The sequence below is a fragment of the Phascolarctos cinereus genome, unplaced genomic scaffold (assembly GCF_003287225.1).
Source record: "Phascolarctos cinereus isolate Bilbo 61053 unplaced genomic scaffold, phaCin_HiC Scaffold_9;HRSCAF=440, whole genome shotgun sequence".
In the NCBI taxonomy this organism is placed as follows: domain Eukaryota; kingdom Metazoa; phylum Chordata; class Mammalia; order Diprotodontia; family Phascolarctidae; genus Phascolarctos; species Phascolarctos cinereus.
The window spans coordinates 1,096,464-1,110,848 of record NW_027556402.1 but is presented as its reverse complement, the minus strand read 5'-3'; positions in this window follow the sequence as shown (position 1 = coordinate 1,110,848).

Genomic DNA, 14,385 nt, shown 5'->3' with positions numbered 1-14,385 from the left:
CCTAGGGGAGCATGATCCTCAAAGAGTTGCTTCTCAGCCTTGTCTTGCCCTGTTTGGCTCATTGCCCCCATCTCAGAGTTCTGGGGAAAATTTCCCAAGGTAATTTAGGTACAGCCCATGGATGATGCATCATCAGAAGTCACTAACAAAGTCCCTTCTAGGCAGGTACTTACCCATATATAATAGGAAGTCAAGTCATGTCAAGTCAACAAACATTTATTAAACACCTACTGTATGCCAGGCAATGTGCTAAGTGTTGGGGATGCAATGAAAGGCAAAACCAGTGCCTGCTCTAACAGAGCCCGTGGTCTAAGGAGGGAAACATGTAAACAGCTATGTACAAACAAGCTATAAATGGAATAATTTGGAGATAACCAACAGAGAGAAGGCCCTGGCATGAAGGGAAAGGTTTCTTGTAGAAGATGGGACGTTAGCTGGGGCTTGACAGAAAACAGGCAAGCCAAAGAGGCTAGGCTCAAAGCTGAGGAAGCCTGGCGTTGGAAGTTGGAGTGTCTTGTGCAAGGAAGAGCCGGGAGGACGGGGTCACTGAATCATAGAAGACTAGGAAAAGGGGAAGTGTAAAAGACTGTAAGGCCAAGGGAGGGTCAGAGTGTGAAGGACTTTAAAGTCCAGCAGAAGATTTTATTAAATACAATCCTGGTGATAACAGAGACACTGGAGTTTGCTGAATATTGGGTAACTATTTATTTCCTCCCCCATAAAAAGAATACTTAGAACACAAAAGGCTGGAGGGCTAACATGTTCAGCCTATGGAGAAGTGGTGTTCAGGAGGTTGGCAGAATCTCCCCTGGCCTTGTTTTCTGACCCAGCCTTGCTAAACTGATGAACTCAGAGGCAGAGGAGAGCATGGCCTACTTTTTAGGATTCCCCTTCCTCCAGCTCATTCCCCTCCTCACACTGCACTAGAAAGTTAAGTAGCCAGAGAAGAGAATGGTACTTCTTCCCCTGGGGTTCTAGGGGATGATCCCAAAGGACTAGGCCCCATCTGATATTCTCCCCAATATGGATCAACCAGCTAACATGATTAGCTTTTCAAAAGGGCTATTTACTGAAAATGTATGGCAAGGACCAAAAATTACACAACATTCTTCACCCTTCTCATGCACTCTGCCTTCACATGTTCAGGCACATGTGCCACTGGAGCACACACACACACACACACACACACACACACACCATCCCTGGCATGATTGGGCTAAGATTTAAAGCATGAAAAGAGTAGCATAGATACACACACTGTGTGTATGTGTGTGTGTGTGTGTGTGTGTGTGTGTGTGTGTGTGTGTGTGCGTGTGTGTGCATGTGTGTGTATGTGTATGGGGAACAAGTGGGACCAGGGAGTCCCTTGCAGCTGCTGGCCTCTGAGCCTTTTCCACCTTTCACAGTTTGCTTTGGGCTGCGGTGCTGGCGGTGGCCTTGTCCTTCCCTTGGTCATCCGGGCTGGCTTCTTTCAGGGCGTAGTGTCTTGGCTGACTGGCCAATCCTTTGTTGGCCCCAATCAAGTCTCATCACTCAGCTGCTCTGCTGACTCCTCCCCAGACTCAGCAAGGATGATGGTGGAACCTGTGATGATTCTGATGGATCTTCTAGCCTCACTGATCACATGGGCACTCCTCTCTCAGAATTCTTGTTTGGGCAAAAATCTACCCTGGGTAATCAGCTTCCCCCCCCCGCCTCCCCCCATGCACCCAAAGATCAAACCCAGGTCCACATGAGCCAGAGAACCCTGTTGGGCCCTCATGGATGTTGGAGGAAGACTGATAGAAAATAAAATTTTATGCAGAGAAAAGTTGATGGTAGGAACTCTTGAGGAATACCCTTGTGCTCTAAAGGGAGCTATACCCCAATTTCTCAGAGGCATACTGCCCTGCTAGGAAGATAGGAAGCAAATGAATCATGTGCCATTCCATGGAGCCAATAGAGTGCTCCTAACAAAGCAAATTCATCTTGCTTCCAATTTGATTATAAAAGCTCCCCTTTTGGGAAATTACTATTGATTCTCCATTGTCAAGTTTTATGAGCAAAAGCCAACAAAAACCATAAAAATGTTAGGCTGAAACTAGCCTTTTGGGTCTCCCTGTTTCTATAAGTCATGAACTATGGCACTGAGCTGTTTGTTTAGAAAAACTTCAATGGTGCTTCTGTAGTTGATTGCAAAAAAAAGTTACAAGATGATTCCCCATTAGAAGATTAAACAAAATAGCATATTTCTGCATTTTAAAAATTGTTTATTTTTTAACATTCTCTTTTTGAGTTCCACATTCTTTTCCTCCCTTCAGTCCTTCCCTCACCCATTGGGAAGGCAGACAATATTATACCATTCTACATGTCAAGACATGCAAAACATATATCCGTATTAGCCAAAATGGCATATTGCTGTTCTTTATTTATTTAAAGGAAGGACTTTGATAGGGCAATGAGAGGCTACCATGGTAACTGGTATGGGTATATTCATAGAAAGTAGATTAATTTGTTCATTTCATAGTACCAGGAAGATTGCCCCACAGATAGGAGGCACTTTTAAAAATTAAGCCCTTTAAATTACTTTTTGAATATATTATTTTCCCTAATTACATGTTAAAACAATTTAAAACATTTTTCAAAAAAGTTTTGAGTTCCAAATCCTATCCCTCCCTTCCCTTCTCACTTCCTGACATGGTAAGCAATCTGATATAGGTTATACATATGGAATCACATAAAACATTACCATATTAGTCATTCTGTACAAGAAGACTTGAATAACCAAAAAGAAAGGAATGAAGGGGAAAAGAAAAGAAAGAGAGAGAGAGAGAGAGAGAGAGAGAGAGAGAGAGAGAGAGAGAGAGAGAGAGAAGGAAAGAAAGAAAGATAGAGAGAGAGAGAGAGAGAGAAGAAAGAAGAAAGAAAGAAAGAAAGAAAGAAAGAAAGAAAGAAAGAAAGAAAGAAAGAAAGAAAGAAAGAAAGAAAGAAAAATAGTGTGTTTTGGTCTATATTCAGACAACATCAATTCTTTCTCCGTAGGCAGATAGCATAAAAACCATTTAAATTCTAAAAAGAAGCTCAAACATTATTATTTTTTGACTAGGGTTCCTCTCATAAGATACATGTGTACCTTTATGAACTATGGACAATCATCAACATCATCATCAACACCATCATCATCATTGTCATCATCGTCATCTAATTGTTCCCTAAGACTCAAAGCATGAAATTAGAGTTAGAGCAAGAATCTTAGATTATGCAGCAATCCCACTCCTTATAAAAGTATGCCTGAACAAGAGTCATTTCCTGCATCTTTTTATATTTATCCTTTGGAGAGACAGTTGGGTACTGACTTGCTATCCAGTGTACAATATCTGCATTTCTGCCACAGCTGTTCTTGGGGATCTTAGGATGGGTTGATGAATGCCTCTCCACCTCTCAGATTGTTAGGAAGGATGAAGGGTGCCTTAAAGTAACAGAAGTAAAGGTCAGTGGGAGACAAAAGGGATCTGAGGTTTGCAAGGAGCGATCTGACGTTTGTCAGGAATGTTACCCAAATGAGAAATGAGAGGAAATGAAAAGCTAGCCTATTAGAGCTTAAGAATAGATGTGTGGTTGTTTCAGAGAAGGAGGGAGTTGGATGCTTGGAGATGGAAGAAGCTTCTTATCCTCCCCAAAATGTAATAATTGAGCCACTGGAGGACTCAAGTGAGAGTCTTTGCACTGAGAGGCTAAGGAAAAGAGTAGCAGAAGTTGGTGATGCCAAGTCATGTGCCCTGAGATAATCTGAATACAGCAAGAAAACGTTTCTTGTCTTCCCAAGGCATAGAGCCAAGCCACAGAGTTTTCTAAGACTTTTTTAAATGGATGACAATTATCCATTTCTGATGATTCCCACAGGTACCAATGACACCACCAGAAGGAATCTCAGATATACCATCAACTATTTTGAAGCCTGAGTCAAGAAAATAAAGATGGCAGGATCACAGAGTGTGTTTTCCTCAGTGTTGCCCATTGAATTCGAGGGATACAGAAGAGAAAAGAAAATAATCAGGGAAGTAAACAGATGACCAGGAAGGTGGAGTTTGGGATTTCCAATCACAGTTTATAATGCAGGCCATAACCTGAATGCCTTATTTATTCCCCTTTTCATTCATATACTAGCAATTTGCTTGTTAGATTTATTCAGGGAAAAAGTAGAAATAGAAGTCCAAATTATTTTATCCAAATACTTCATACATACAAACATATGGATGTATATATATGCATTAATCTCAGCATGAAAAGTGAAATTGTTGAAGAAGGATCCCTATCTTTGGCCAATTTCTGGTTCATATGTTAATTCCAATGCTGATCACTGGAAAAGGAAGTGGTGACAATTAATTTAGTGAGTTATTCACTGCTGTATTTTAATGAATTGTGTTACATATTTTCTCCAATTAATCATTTCAGAAGGCTGAACTAAAATACATGGAGTGAAGGAGCTCTCCCACTGGGAGCAAGGTAACTCAGTCTGACAGAGAGAGTCAGATTTCACCCTAGGAGCCATTCCCTCAAGTCTCTAGTGCAGCAAGCTGGGGACAGGGTCATTATGGAGACCACAAGCTCTTCCTAAGTCAGCTTCTCCCAGAGACTTGTTCTCCCTTCAGCTACCTGAAGTGGGGCTGGCTTCTCTCTCAGAACTGGCAGCCAGAAGTTCCCTAGTTAACTCTGGAACCCAAAGAGATTCAAGAGAACTAAGGAGTCCGAGAGACTGTCCTTTATCTCCTCTCCAGCTCCACTGTCCCCTCTTCCACAGGCACTGGGCAGTGACCTCCATCAAGGAGGAGAGAGTCCCATACCTGTGGCTTTGGGCCTCAGATTACAAAGGCAGGAACAGTCCCTGCCCTGGTGGAGTTCGCATTCTAATAGGGGTGGGAGGGGGAGAAACACAGAACAACTATGCAATTCAATTCAATAAACACTTATTAAATGCCTACCATGTGTCAGGCCTGTGCTAAGCACTGAGGATCCCTGCCCTCAAAGAGTTCACAGTTTAATGAGGGAGACAAGAAACAAACAACTATATACAAAGAAGGTATAGACAGGAAAAATGGGAGAGAACAAAGGGAAAGCACCAGAATTAAGAGCGACTTGGAAAGGCATCCTACAGAAGGTGGGATCTTATCTGGGCCTGGAAAGCAGTCAGGATAACCAAGAGGCAGAGATGAAAAGGGACAGCAGTCCATGCAGGAGGCATGGCCAGTAAAAATGCTTAGAGCTGAGAGACGGAATGTGTTATTTGAAGAAGAGCAATGAGGCCAGTGTCATCGGATGAGGAGGTTTTTTGCAGGAGGGAAGGGCATAAAGTTTATGAAGAATGTGAGGCTTTGGATGACAAATAGAAGATTTTACGTTTGATTCTAGAAATGATAGGGAGCCACTGGAGTTTATTGAATATGGGAATGACAAGACTGGAGCTGGCTTTAGTCAGGGAGATGAGTTCAAATCCAACCTCAGACAGTTACTAGCTATGTAACCCTGGACAAGTCATTTTACCTCTCTGAAGCCTCAGTTTCCTCAGCTGTAAAAAGGGGATAGTAATAGCACCTACCTTCCAGACCTGTGAAAATAAAATGAAGCAAGATCTGTAAAACATGTTTGCAAATCTTAAAGCATTGTATAAATGCTAGTAGCTATTATTGTTATAGCAAAGTGCTTTGCCAAGACAAAACAGTGCCTAACACATAGTGAGTGCTTAATAAAAGTCTGTTGACTTCCCTTTGCAAGCCTTCAAGTGCCAGAACATTGTTAGCTGTCATGACTGCACTCTCTTCAGTTGGAGTGCTCTGGTGATCTTGAGCAAGGCTAAAGACCCTCAGCCTCAGACTGGTAGAAGTCTCTCCTCTTTGGCTCCCTCAGAATCTTTTTTATTTATTAATTTATTTTGATTTATCAACAATCACTTCTATATGCTTCTGAGTTTAAAATTTTTCTCCCCTTTCTCCCCACCACCCTCCCCCAAGATGGCACACAATCTGATATAGGCTATACATTTACATTCCTATTAAACATATTTTCACATTAGTGAAGTTGTAAGTAAAAATTAAAAGCAATAGGAGGAGGGGGAGCTAGGTAGCACAGTGGATAGAGCACCAGCCCTGAAGTCAGGAGGACCTGAGTTCAAATCTGGCCTCAGACCAAACACTTGACACTAGCTGTGTGACCCTGGGCAAATCACTTAACTCCAAGTGCCCCAAAAATTTTAAAAAAAAATTATATAAAAAAACCCAAAACAATAGGAGGAATCATCAGAAAGAGGAAACAAAACTCAACAGAAGAGGAAAAAAATCACATTCACAGTTATGATTATTATCTGTGTCTTTTTCTCCATCCTTTTCCCCCCTGTTAATGCTTTTCTTTCTTCTTTCCCCTTCCCCCCACTAGTGTTTTGCTTTTGACCACTGCCTCCTTCAGTCTCTCCTCCCTTCTCTTATCCCTTTCCCTTTTCTTCCCCTTTGCCCTTACTGCTTCTTCCCTCCCTTCTATCCCCCCTCCCTTTTCTTTCCCCTTTTCCTTCCTACTACCTATAGGGCAAGTTAGATTTCTATACCTAACTGATTATATTATTCCCTTCTTGAGCCAAATCTGATGAGAGTAAGTTTCAAACAAGGCTCACCACCCCCCTTCTTTCCCTCTGCTGTAATAGGATTTTCTGTCTTTTTCTGTAATGTAATTTACCCTTGTCTGCTTCCTCCTTTCTCAGTACATTTTCTAAGATCACACTAATCCACTTACTTGGATCCATTTAACCCACATGATTAGATTTTTTTTTTAATCATTACATCAAAGTCAACTAATATCCACCCCCTTTATGTATACTCCTTTAACATGGTGTAATAACAATACAGTTCTCAAGAGTTGCAAGTGTCATCTTCCCTTGTAGGGATGTAAACAGTCCGCCTTTATTAAGAACATTTTATATCTTTCTGTCCCACTTAACTTTTTATATCTTTCCTGAAGATCAAATTTTTTGTTGAGCTCTGGTCTTTTTATGAGGAAGGTTTGGAAGTCCCCTATTTCGTTGAATATCCATCTCCTCTCTTTAAAAATCATGCTCATTTTTGTAGGGTGGTTGATCCTTGGCTGCAATGCAAGCTCCTTTGCCTTATGGAATATCATGTTCCATGACCTTTGGTCTTTTAGTCTGTCCCCATTACATATAATGCTTCCTGAAGGTTTTAGATTATATGCTATTTATTATTTTAAGGAAGACTCCATTTATACCTATGCTTTCTAGTGTTTTTAATAGGAATGGGTGTTGTATTTTATCAAAAGCTTTTTCTGCATCTATTGAGATGATCATGTGGTTTCTGTTGGTTTTGTTGTTGATATGCTCAATGATGCTGATAGTTTTCCTAATATTGAACCAACCCTGCATTCCTGGCATAAATCCTACCTGGTCACAGTATATTATTCTTGTGATAAGTTGCTGTAATCTACTTGCTAATATTTTGTTTAAAATTTTTGCATCTATATTCATTAGAGAAATTGGTCTATAATTTTCTTCTCTATTTTGACTCTTCCTGGTTTAGGTATCAACACCATATTTGTATCATAAAAGAATTTGGTAAGACTCCTTCTTCACCTATTTTCCCAAATAGTCTATATAGTATTGGAATTAATTGTTCTTTAAATGTTTGATAGAATTGCATGTAAATCCATCTGGCCCTGGAGATTTTTTCCTAGGGAGTTCATCAATGGCTTGTTCAATTTCTTTTTCTGAGATGGGGTTATTTAAGTATTTTACTTCCTCTTCGGTTAATCTGGGCAATTTATATTTTTGTAAATATGTATCCATTTCACTAAGATTGTCAAATTTGTTGGCATATAGTTGGGCAAAATAATTCCTAATTATTGTTTTAATTTCCTCTTCCTTGGTGGTAGCTTCGCCCTTTTCATTCTTGATACTAGTAATTTGGTTTTCTTCTTTCTTTTTTTTAATTAAATTAACCAAAGGCTTATCTATTTAATTGTTTTTTCATAAAACCAGATCTTAGTTTTATTTATTAGTTCAATAGTTTTCTTAATTTCAATTTTATTAATTTTCCCTTTGGTTTTCAATATTTCTAATTTGGTGTTTAGTTGAGGATTTTTAATTTGTTCTTTTTCTAGTTTTTTTAGTTGTATGCCCAATTCATTAATCTCCTCTTTTTCTATTTTATTTATGTAAGCATTTAGAGATATAAAACTTTCCCTAAGAACTGCTTTCACTGCATCCCATAGGTTTTGGTATGTTGTCTCATTATTGTCATTCTCTTGAATGAAATTATTGATTGTTTCTATGATTTGTTGTTTGACCCAATCATTTTTTAGGATTAGATTATTTAGTTTCCAATTATTTTTTAGTCTATCTTTCCATGGCCCTTTATTACATATAATTTTTATTGCATCATGATCTGAAAAGGATGCATTTAATATTTCTGCCTTTCTGCATTGGATTGTGAGGTTTTTATGCCCTAGTACATGGTCAATTTTTGTGTATGTGCCATGTACTGCGAGAAAAAAGTATATTCCTTTCTATCCCCATTCAGTTTTCTCCAGAGGTCTATCATACCTAACTTTTCTAATGTTCTATTCACCTCCTTAACTTCTTTCTTGTTTATTTTGTGGTTAGACTTATCTAGTGCTGAGAGGGGGAGGTTCAGGTCCCCCACTAGTATAGTTTTGCTGTCTATTTCTTCCTGTAACTCCCTGAACTTCTCCTCTAAGAATTTGGATGCTATACCTGGTGATATATTTAGTAATGATATTACTTCATTGTCTATGGTGCCTTTTAGCAGGATGTAGTTTCCTTCCTTATCTCTTTTGATTAGATCTATTTTTGCTTTTGCTTTGTCTGAGATCAGGATTGCTACCCCTGCTTTTTTTACTTCAGCTGACGCATAATATATTCTGCTCCAGCCTTTTACCTTTACCCTGTATGTGTCACTCTTTTTCAAATGTGTTTCCTGTAAACAACATATTGTATTATTAATCCATTCTGCAATCCTGCAATTTCCGTTTTATGGGAGAGTTCATCCCATTCACATTCACAGTTATGATTACTATCTGTGTCTTTTTCTCCATCCTTTTTCCCCCTATTTATGCTTTTCTTTCTCCTTTTTCCTTTCTCCCCTTCACTAGTGTTTTGCTTTTGACCACGCCTCCTTCAGTCCCTTCCCCCTTTTATTATCCCTTTCCCTTTTCTTCCCCTTTAGTCTTACTGCTGCTTCCCTCCCTTCTTTCCCCCCTCCCTTTTCTTTCCCCTTTTCCCTCCTACTGCCTATAGGGCAAGTTAGATTTCTATACCTAACTGATTATATTATGCCCTTCTTGAGCCCAATCTGATGAGAGTAAGGTTCAAACAATGCTCCCCCCCTTTCCCTCTGCTGTAATAGGATTTTGTGTCTTTTCCTGTAATGTAATTTACCCTTGTCTGCCTCCTCCTTTCTCAGTACCTTTTCTAAGATTAGATTGATCCACTTATTTGGATCCATTTAAACTTGATTAGATTTTTTTTCATTACATCAAAGTCAACTAATATCCACCCTCTTTATGTATACTCCTTTAACAAGGTGTAATAACAATACAGTTCTCAAGGGTTGCAAGTCTCATATTCCCTTGTAGGGGTTTAAACAGCCCCCCCCTTATTAACACATATTGTATCCTTCTGTCCCATTTACCTTTTTAAGTCCTTCTTGAGTCCTGTACTTGAAGATCAAATTTTTTGTTGAGCTCTGGTCTTTTTATCAGGAAAGTTTGGAAGTCTCCTATTTTTGAATATCCACCTCCTCCCTTGAAAAATGATGCTCATTTTTGCTGGGTAATTGATCCTTGGCTGCATTCCAAGCTCCTTTGCCTTGGAATATCATGTTCCATGCCCTGCGGTCTTTTAATGTAGAAGCTGCAAGGTCCTGTGTAATCCTGACTGTGGTTCCATGATATTTAAATTTTTCTTTCTGGCTGCTTGCAGCACCTTCTCTTTCATCTGGTAATTTTGGAATTTTGCTATTATATTTCTTGGCGTTGTCAATTTGGGATCTCTTTCAGGTGGTGATGGTGGATTCTTTCTATGGTTATTTTCCCTTCTGGTTCTAGGACTTCGGCAGTTTTCCTTTATGATTTCCTGAAAGATACTGTCCAGGCTCTTTTTTTCATCATGATTTTCAGGTAGTCCAATAATTTTTAAATTTTGTCTGTCCTGATCGATTTTCCAGGTCGGTTGTTTTACTGATGAGGTATTTTATTTTCATCTATTTTTTCATTTTTTTGTTTCTGTTTGACTGATTCTTGCTCTCTCATAGAGACATTAGTTTCCATTTGTCCAATTCTAGTTTTTAACAGATTGTTTTCTTCTGTTAGTTTTTGTACTTCCTTCTTCAACTGGCCAATTTGTTTTTTAGGGACTTGTTTTCTTCATGTACTTTTTTAGTTTGCCAATTGTGTTTTTTAGGGACTTGTTTTCTTCAGTGTATTTTTTTCCAATTGGCCAATTGTATTTTTGAAGGACTCTTTACCTCTCTCATTTGACTATTAAAATCCTTCTTGAGCTCTTCTAAGAAGGCTTTTTGGGCTTCAGACCAGTTCATATTCCCTTTTGTTGTTGCAGATGTGGGTTTGTTGACAATGTTGTCCTCTTCAGAATTTTTGTCTTGATCTTCACTCTTCTCATAATATGAATCTATGGTATATTTCTTTTTACTCATGTGTTTCTTTATTCCCTGGCCTTTAAAGAGATTGAGCTCTCCTGCTGGGGAACAGAGGGTACTGACCCAAGCTTCTTGTGTTGGGAGCCTAGGTCTTGGTCACTGGCTTTGTGTGCTGGGGCCTCTTATGCTGGCAATTGGAGGCTGTAGGTTTCTGGCAGCTTACCTCTGTGTTGGGCTGGAATCAGCAAGGCTGGAACTTTCAGGCAATTCTAGGTTGCCTGCTTTTCCTTTCCTTTAGCTTTCTTCAGCTCCTTTTCGATGGGTGCTGCAGGGTGTTTATCTGCCTGGGCCCCTGCATGTTGTTCCCTCATTTCTGCTAATTCACTGGGATTCTTTGCAGTAGTGTGCTGAGGCACCTGGTAGTTCCCTGAGTCGGCATCCACCGGTTCCCTGCCCCATCTGAGGCACCTCAAAGGTCCAGGTGTTGGTGCTTGCCTGCTCTACCACCTGGGCTTCAGGATCTCTTCCTGGTTGACAGTTGGAGGCTGTATGGTTCTGACAGCTTACCTGGTGTTGGGTTGGAATCAGCAAGGCTGGGACTTTAGGAAGACTCTAGTTTGCTTTCTTCAGCTCCTTTCAGATGAATGCTGCAGAGTGCTTATCCAGCTGGGGCCCTTTGTAGTGCTCCTTCCCTTATTTTTGCTGAGGCACTGAGAGACCTGTTTGCTGGGCTGCTGCACTGCTGTTCCCTGTCTTTCTTTCCCTCAGAGTCTTGGAGGTGAAATTTGTCACCTCCAGGAAGGAGAATAGAGAGATATGGCTTCCCCACCAACTGTCCTTCCTGCTTCAGAACAAGCTCCTTCAGTGAGGGAGTCCACCTTCAGTTTTGGTTATCAGCCCCAGTGTGACCGACTACTTTGTAGCTGGTGACATGTGTGTATGTGCATAGCCTGTGCCCTAGAGGCAAGTTCTTGGCTCATTCTCTCTCTCTCTCTCTCTCTCTCTCTCTCTCTCTCTCTCTCCATTTCTAAGGCATGGGAGCTAGATCATAAGGCTGGAATGTGTTTTTTACATCTGGAGGGAAGGGGCTTCCCCTCTGCATTTCAGTGTTTGCTTCCACCTTTCCCTCCCAATCTTCAGCATAGCAAAATCTCAATAGGGCATCAGATTGGTATGTTCATTGAAGAGATAAGAATTTCCTTACAGGATCTATGATAAGAATCTCATTAAGTGGATCTCTTTCTGGAGCAAAATTATACAGTTAATTTGTGATTACACTATGACCAAAGCCTATACAAATTCAGGAATCCAGGTACCTCCAACAGATTTAGGAAGGCAGAAAATTCAACAGTTGGTCAATGTTGGGTTGGATTTTGTATTCGTCTGTGTAATGAAATTTTAGCAAGACATTTGATCAACTGGAGGGTGTCCAGAGGAGGGCAACTGGGATGACAGTGGGCCTTAGGAATTAGAGCTAGTTGGAGGAATTGGGGGTAATTAGCTTGGAGAAGAAAAGACTGGGTCCTGGTTGTAGGTGAATGAGGGCACACAATTGTCCTCATGGAAAGGGGAATTAATGTTCATTAGGTTGGTCCCAGACTGGAGAACTAGGAGCAGGAAAATTTCCCAACAATTATCACCATCCCAAAGTGGCCCAGGCTGCACAGGAAGGGCTCCCCATCACAGAGTTTCAAACAAAGACGAGATGGTCACTTGTCACACCTGGATGTGGTGGTTAATTCTCATTCAGCTATGCCGTTTCCAACTCGGAGCTTTGGGGATTCCAGAAAGGAGTCTCCATGTTTATGTTAAAGCTCTATACTGCATGATGACAGGCATTTCTGTAAGGATCCCTCTAGTGAGTCTACCATCTGCTAGATTTTGTCATGAACACAAACCATGAGCACACAGGCTCAGCGCGTATGCCCCACACTGCCCAGACACAAAGATTCCTTAACTGAAGGTGAAGGTCTCTACATGTTCCTATTTGCTGATGCTTTTTTATTCATACTATTGAAACCCAGAAAATGACAATTTCCTCAGGGAAATCCATAACAATGAGAGAATTCTATCTAACCATCTACACTTCCCAAACAGAGGGAATTCCTCCTGGCCTTAACAGCCTCCCTCTTTTTTTTCCTGAAACGGCTTTGTTCTGCTTTATCCTTTAGGATAGGTTGTATTCGCCATAGAACACATGAAGAAGCCTGTTAATCACCTACACTGTTACAAGTGTTAGGGATACAAATAATCCCAAGAGAAACAATCCCAGACTTCTAAGAATTTGCATGATGTGGGGGGATTTGAAGTCTTCACTGTAAGCACTTTGACCCCCAATACAATATAGTGACTTCTTTTTGTGGGGGAAGGGTGGGCTGAAAGTTGAGGAATATGGGGAAAACTTCACTGAAGGAGGTGGCCCTTAAGCTGAAGCTTTATGGGATCCAGGGCTTGCTAGAGGCAGAGGGGAGAAAGGAAAACATTGTAGGCATGAGGATTGATCAGTTCGTAGGGTGACTATGAGCTCTTCATCCCAGAAGTCTTCAGGGGCAGTCACAGAGTCACAGGAAGGAACTTCAGTAGTCATCCCACCCAACCCATACGTGAATAGCTGGCATATTGTATGGCTCGTTGTCAGTATGGTCTGTGTGACTGCTGGTAAAATGATATACAGGTGAGTGATAGGAATAAGGGAGAGCTGGTCCTTGCTAAGAAGTAGGAGGGACAAGATTTCTGTGAGGTTCCCTTCCCTTTCTGTAATTCTGTGATTTATGGCAAATTGTGAACAAGAATCCTAAGCTGTGAGAAGGCATGGATAGGTTGTGACCTTCCCTGATGGAGGGCAGACCCACACTAAGGTGACCATGGACCCAGGGAAGTACCCAGATATAATATTCTGAGCACGGCGGGTACATGTGGTAGTGTTCTTGGGGTCTGGCCCCATACAACCAGTCGTGCTGGGATGCTGAGTAGTCTGTCTCTTGCAGGTCTCCTGTTTGGATAGCCTTATCTTCCTCTACCTTCCTCTGGATAGGTAGAAGAAAAGATGCAGCCACTGGGTTTGCCAGTCACTGCCCCAAAGGTCTGGAGCTGGGTCTGAGATGTGGCAGCACATGGTCCTGCTTCCTGAAATGTGGTTTCTGTGGCAAGTAAGGGTCCCATGGCCACCGAGGTTCATATTCACTGGTGGTTAAAAATGAGACCAAACAGCATCCCCCAGTGTCCCCGAAACTCCCCAGCATTCCTCACCTGGGAGAGCTTTTCCTTTCCGGCTTACCACCCTCTCAAAGAGAGGAGGAGCTAGTGTGTGGTACCAGGGAAGCAGCATCTTTCTATATGGAGATTTTCAAGTTATCATCCCAGAGGGAGGTTCTTGTTATTGAGAATCAAGGAGTAAATGTGTAGGTTACAGGGACCTTGCTGAGTGTGAACCCCATTGACAAATGAATGTTACTATACGTGCAAAGCCTGTGATTTTTCCTGTGCATGACACATGGGAGCACCCTGGGAACAGGCCTGGCTAGAAGCATATTTCCCAGGTGAAAATGGAGCAGGAGGCTTCAGTGTTGTGGGGGCCACCGTGTTTGTGTAGAGGCACCTGCCTGGTCTCATTAGGCCCCAGATATTTAATCTGGAGCCAGGATATTGTTAAATCAGAGCAGCGACTTCAACTAGCTAGTAGGTCTGGCTACAGATTCCTCAATAAATGAACACCCCCCACCCCCCCCACCCA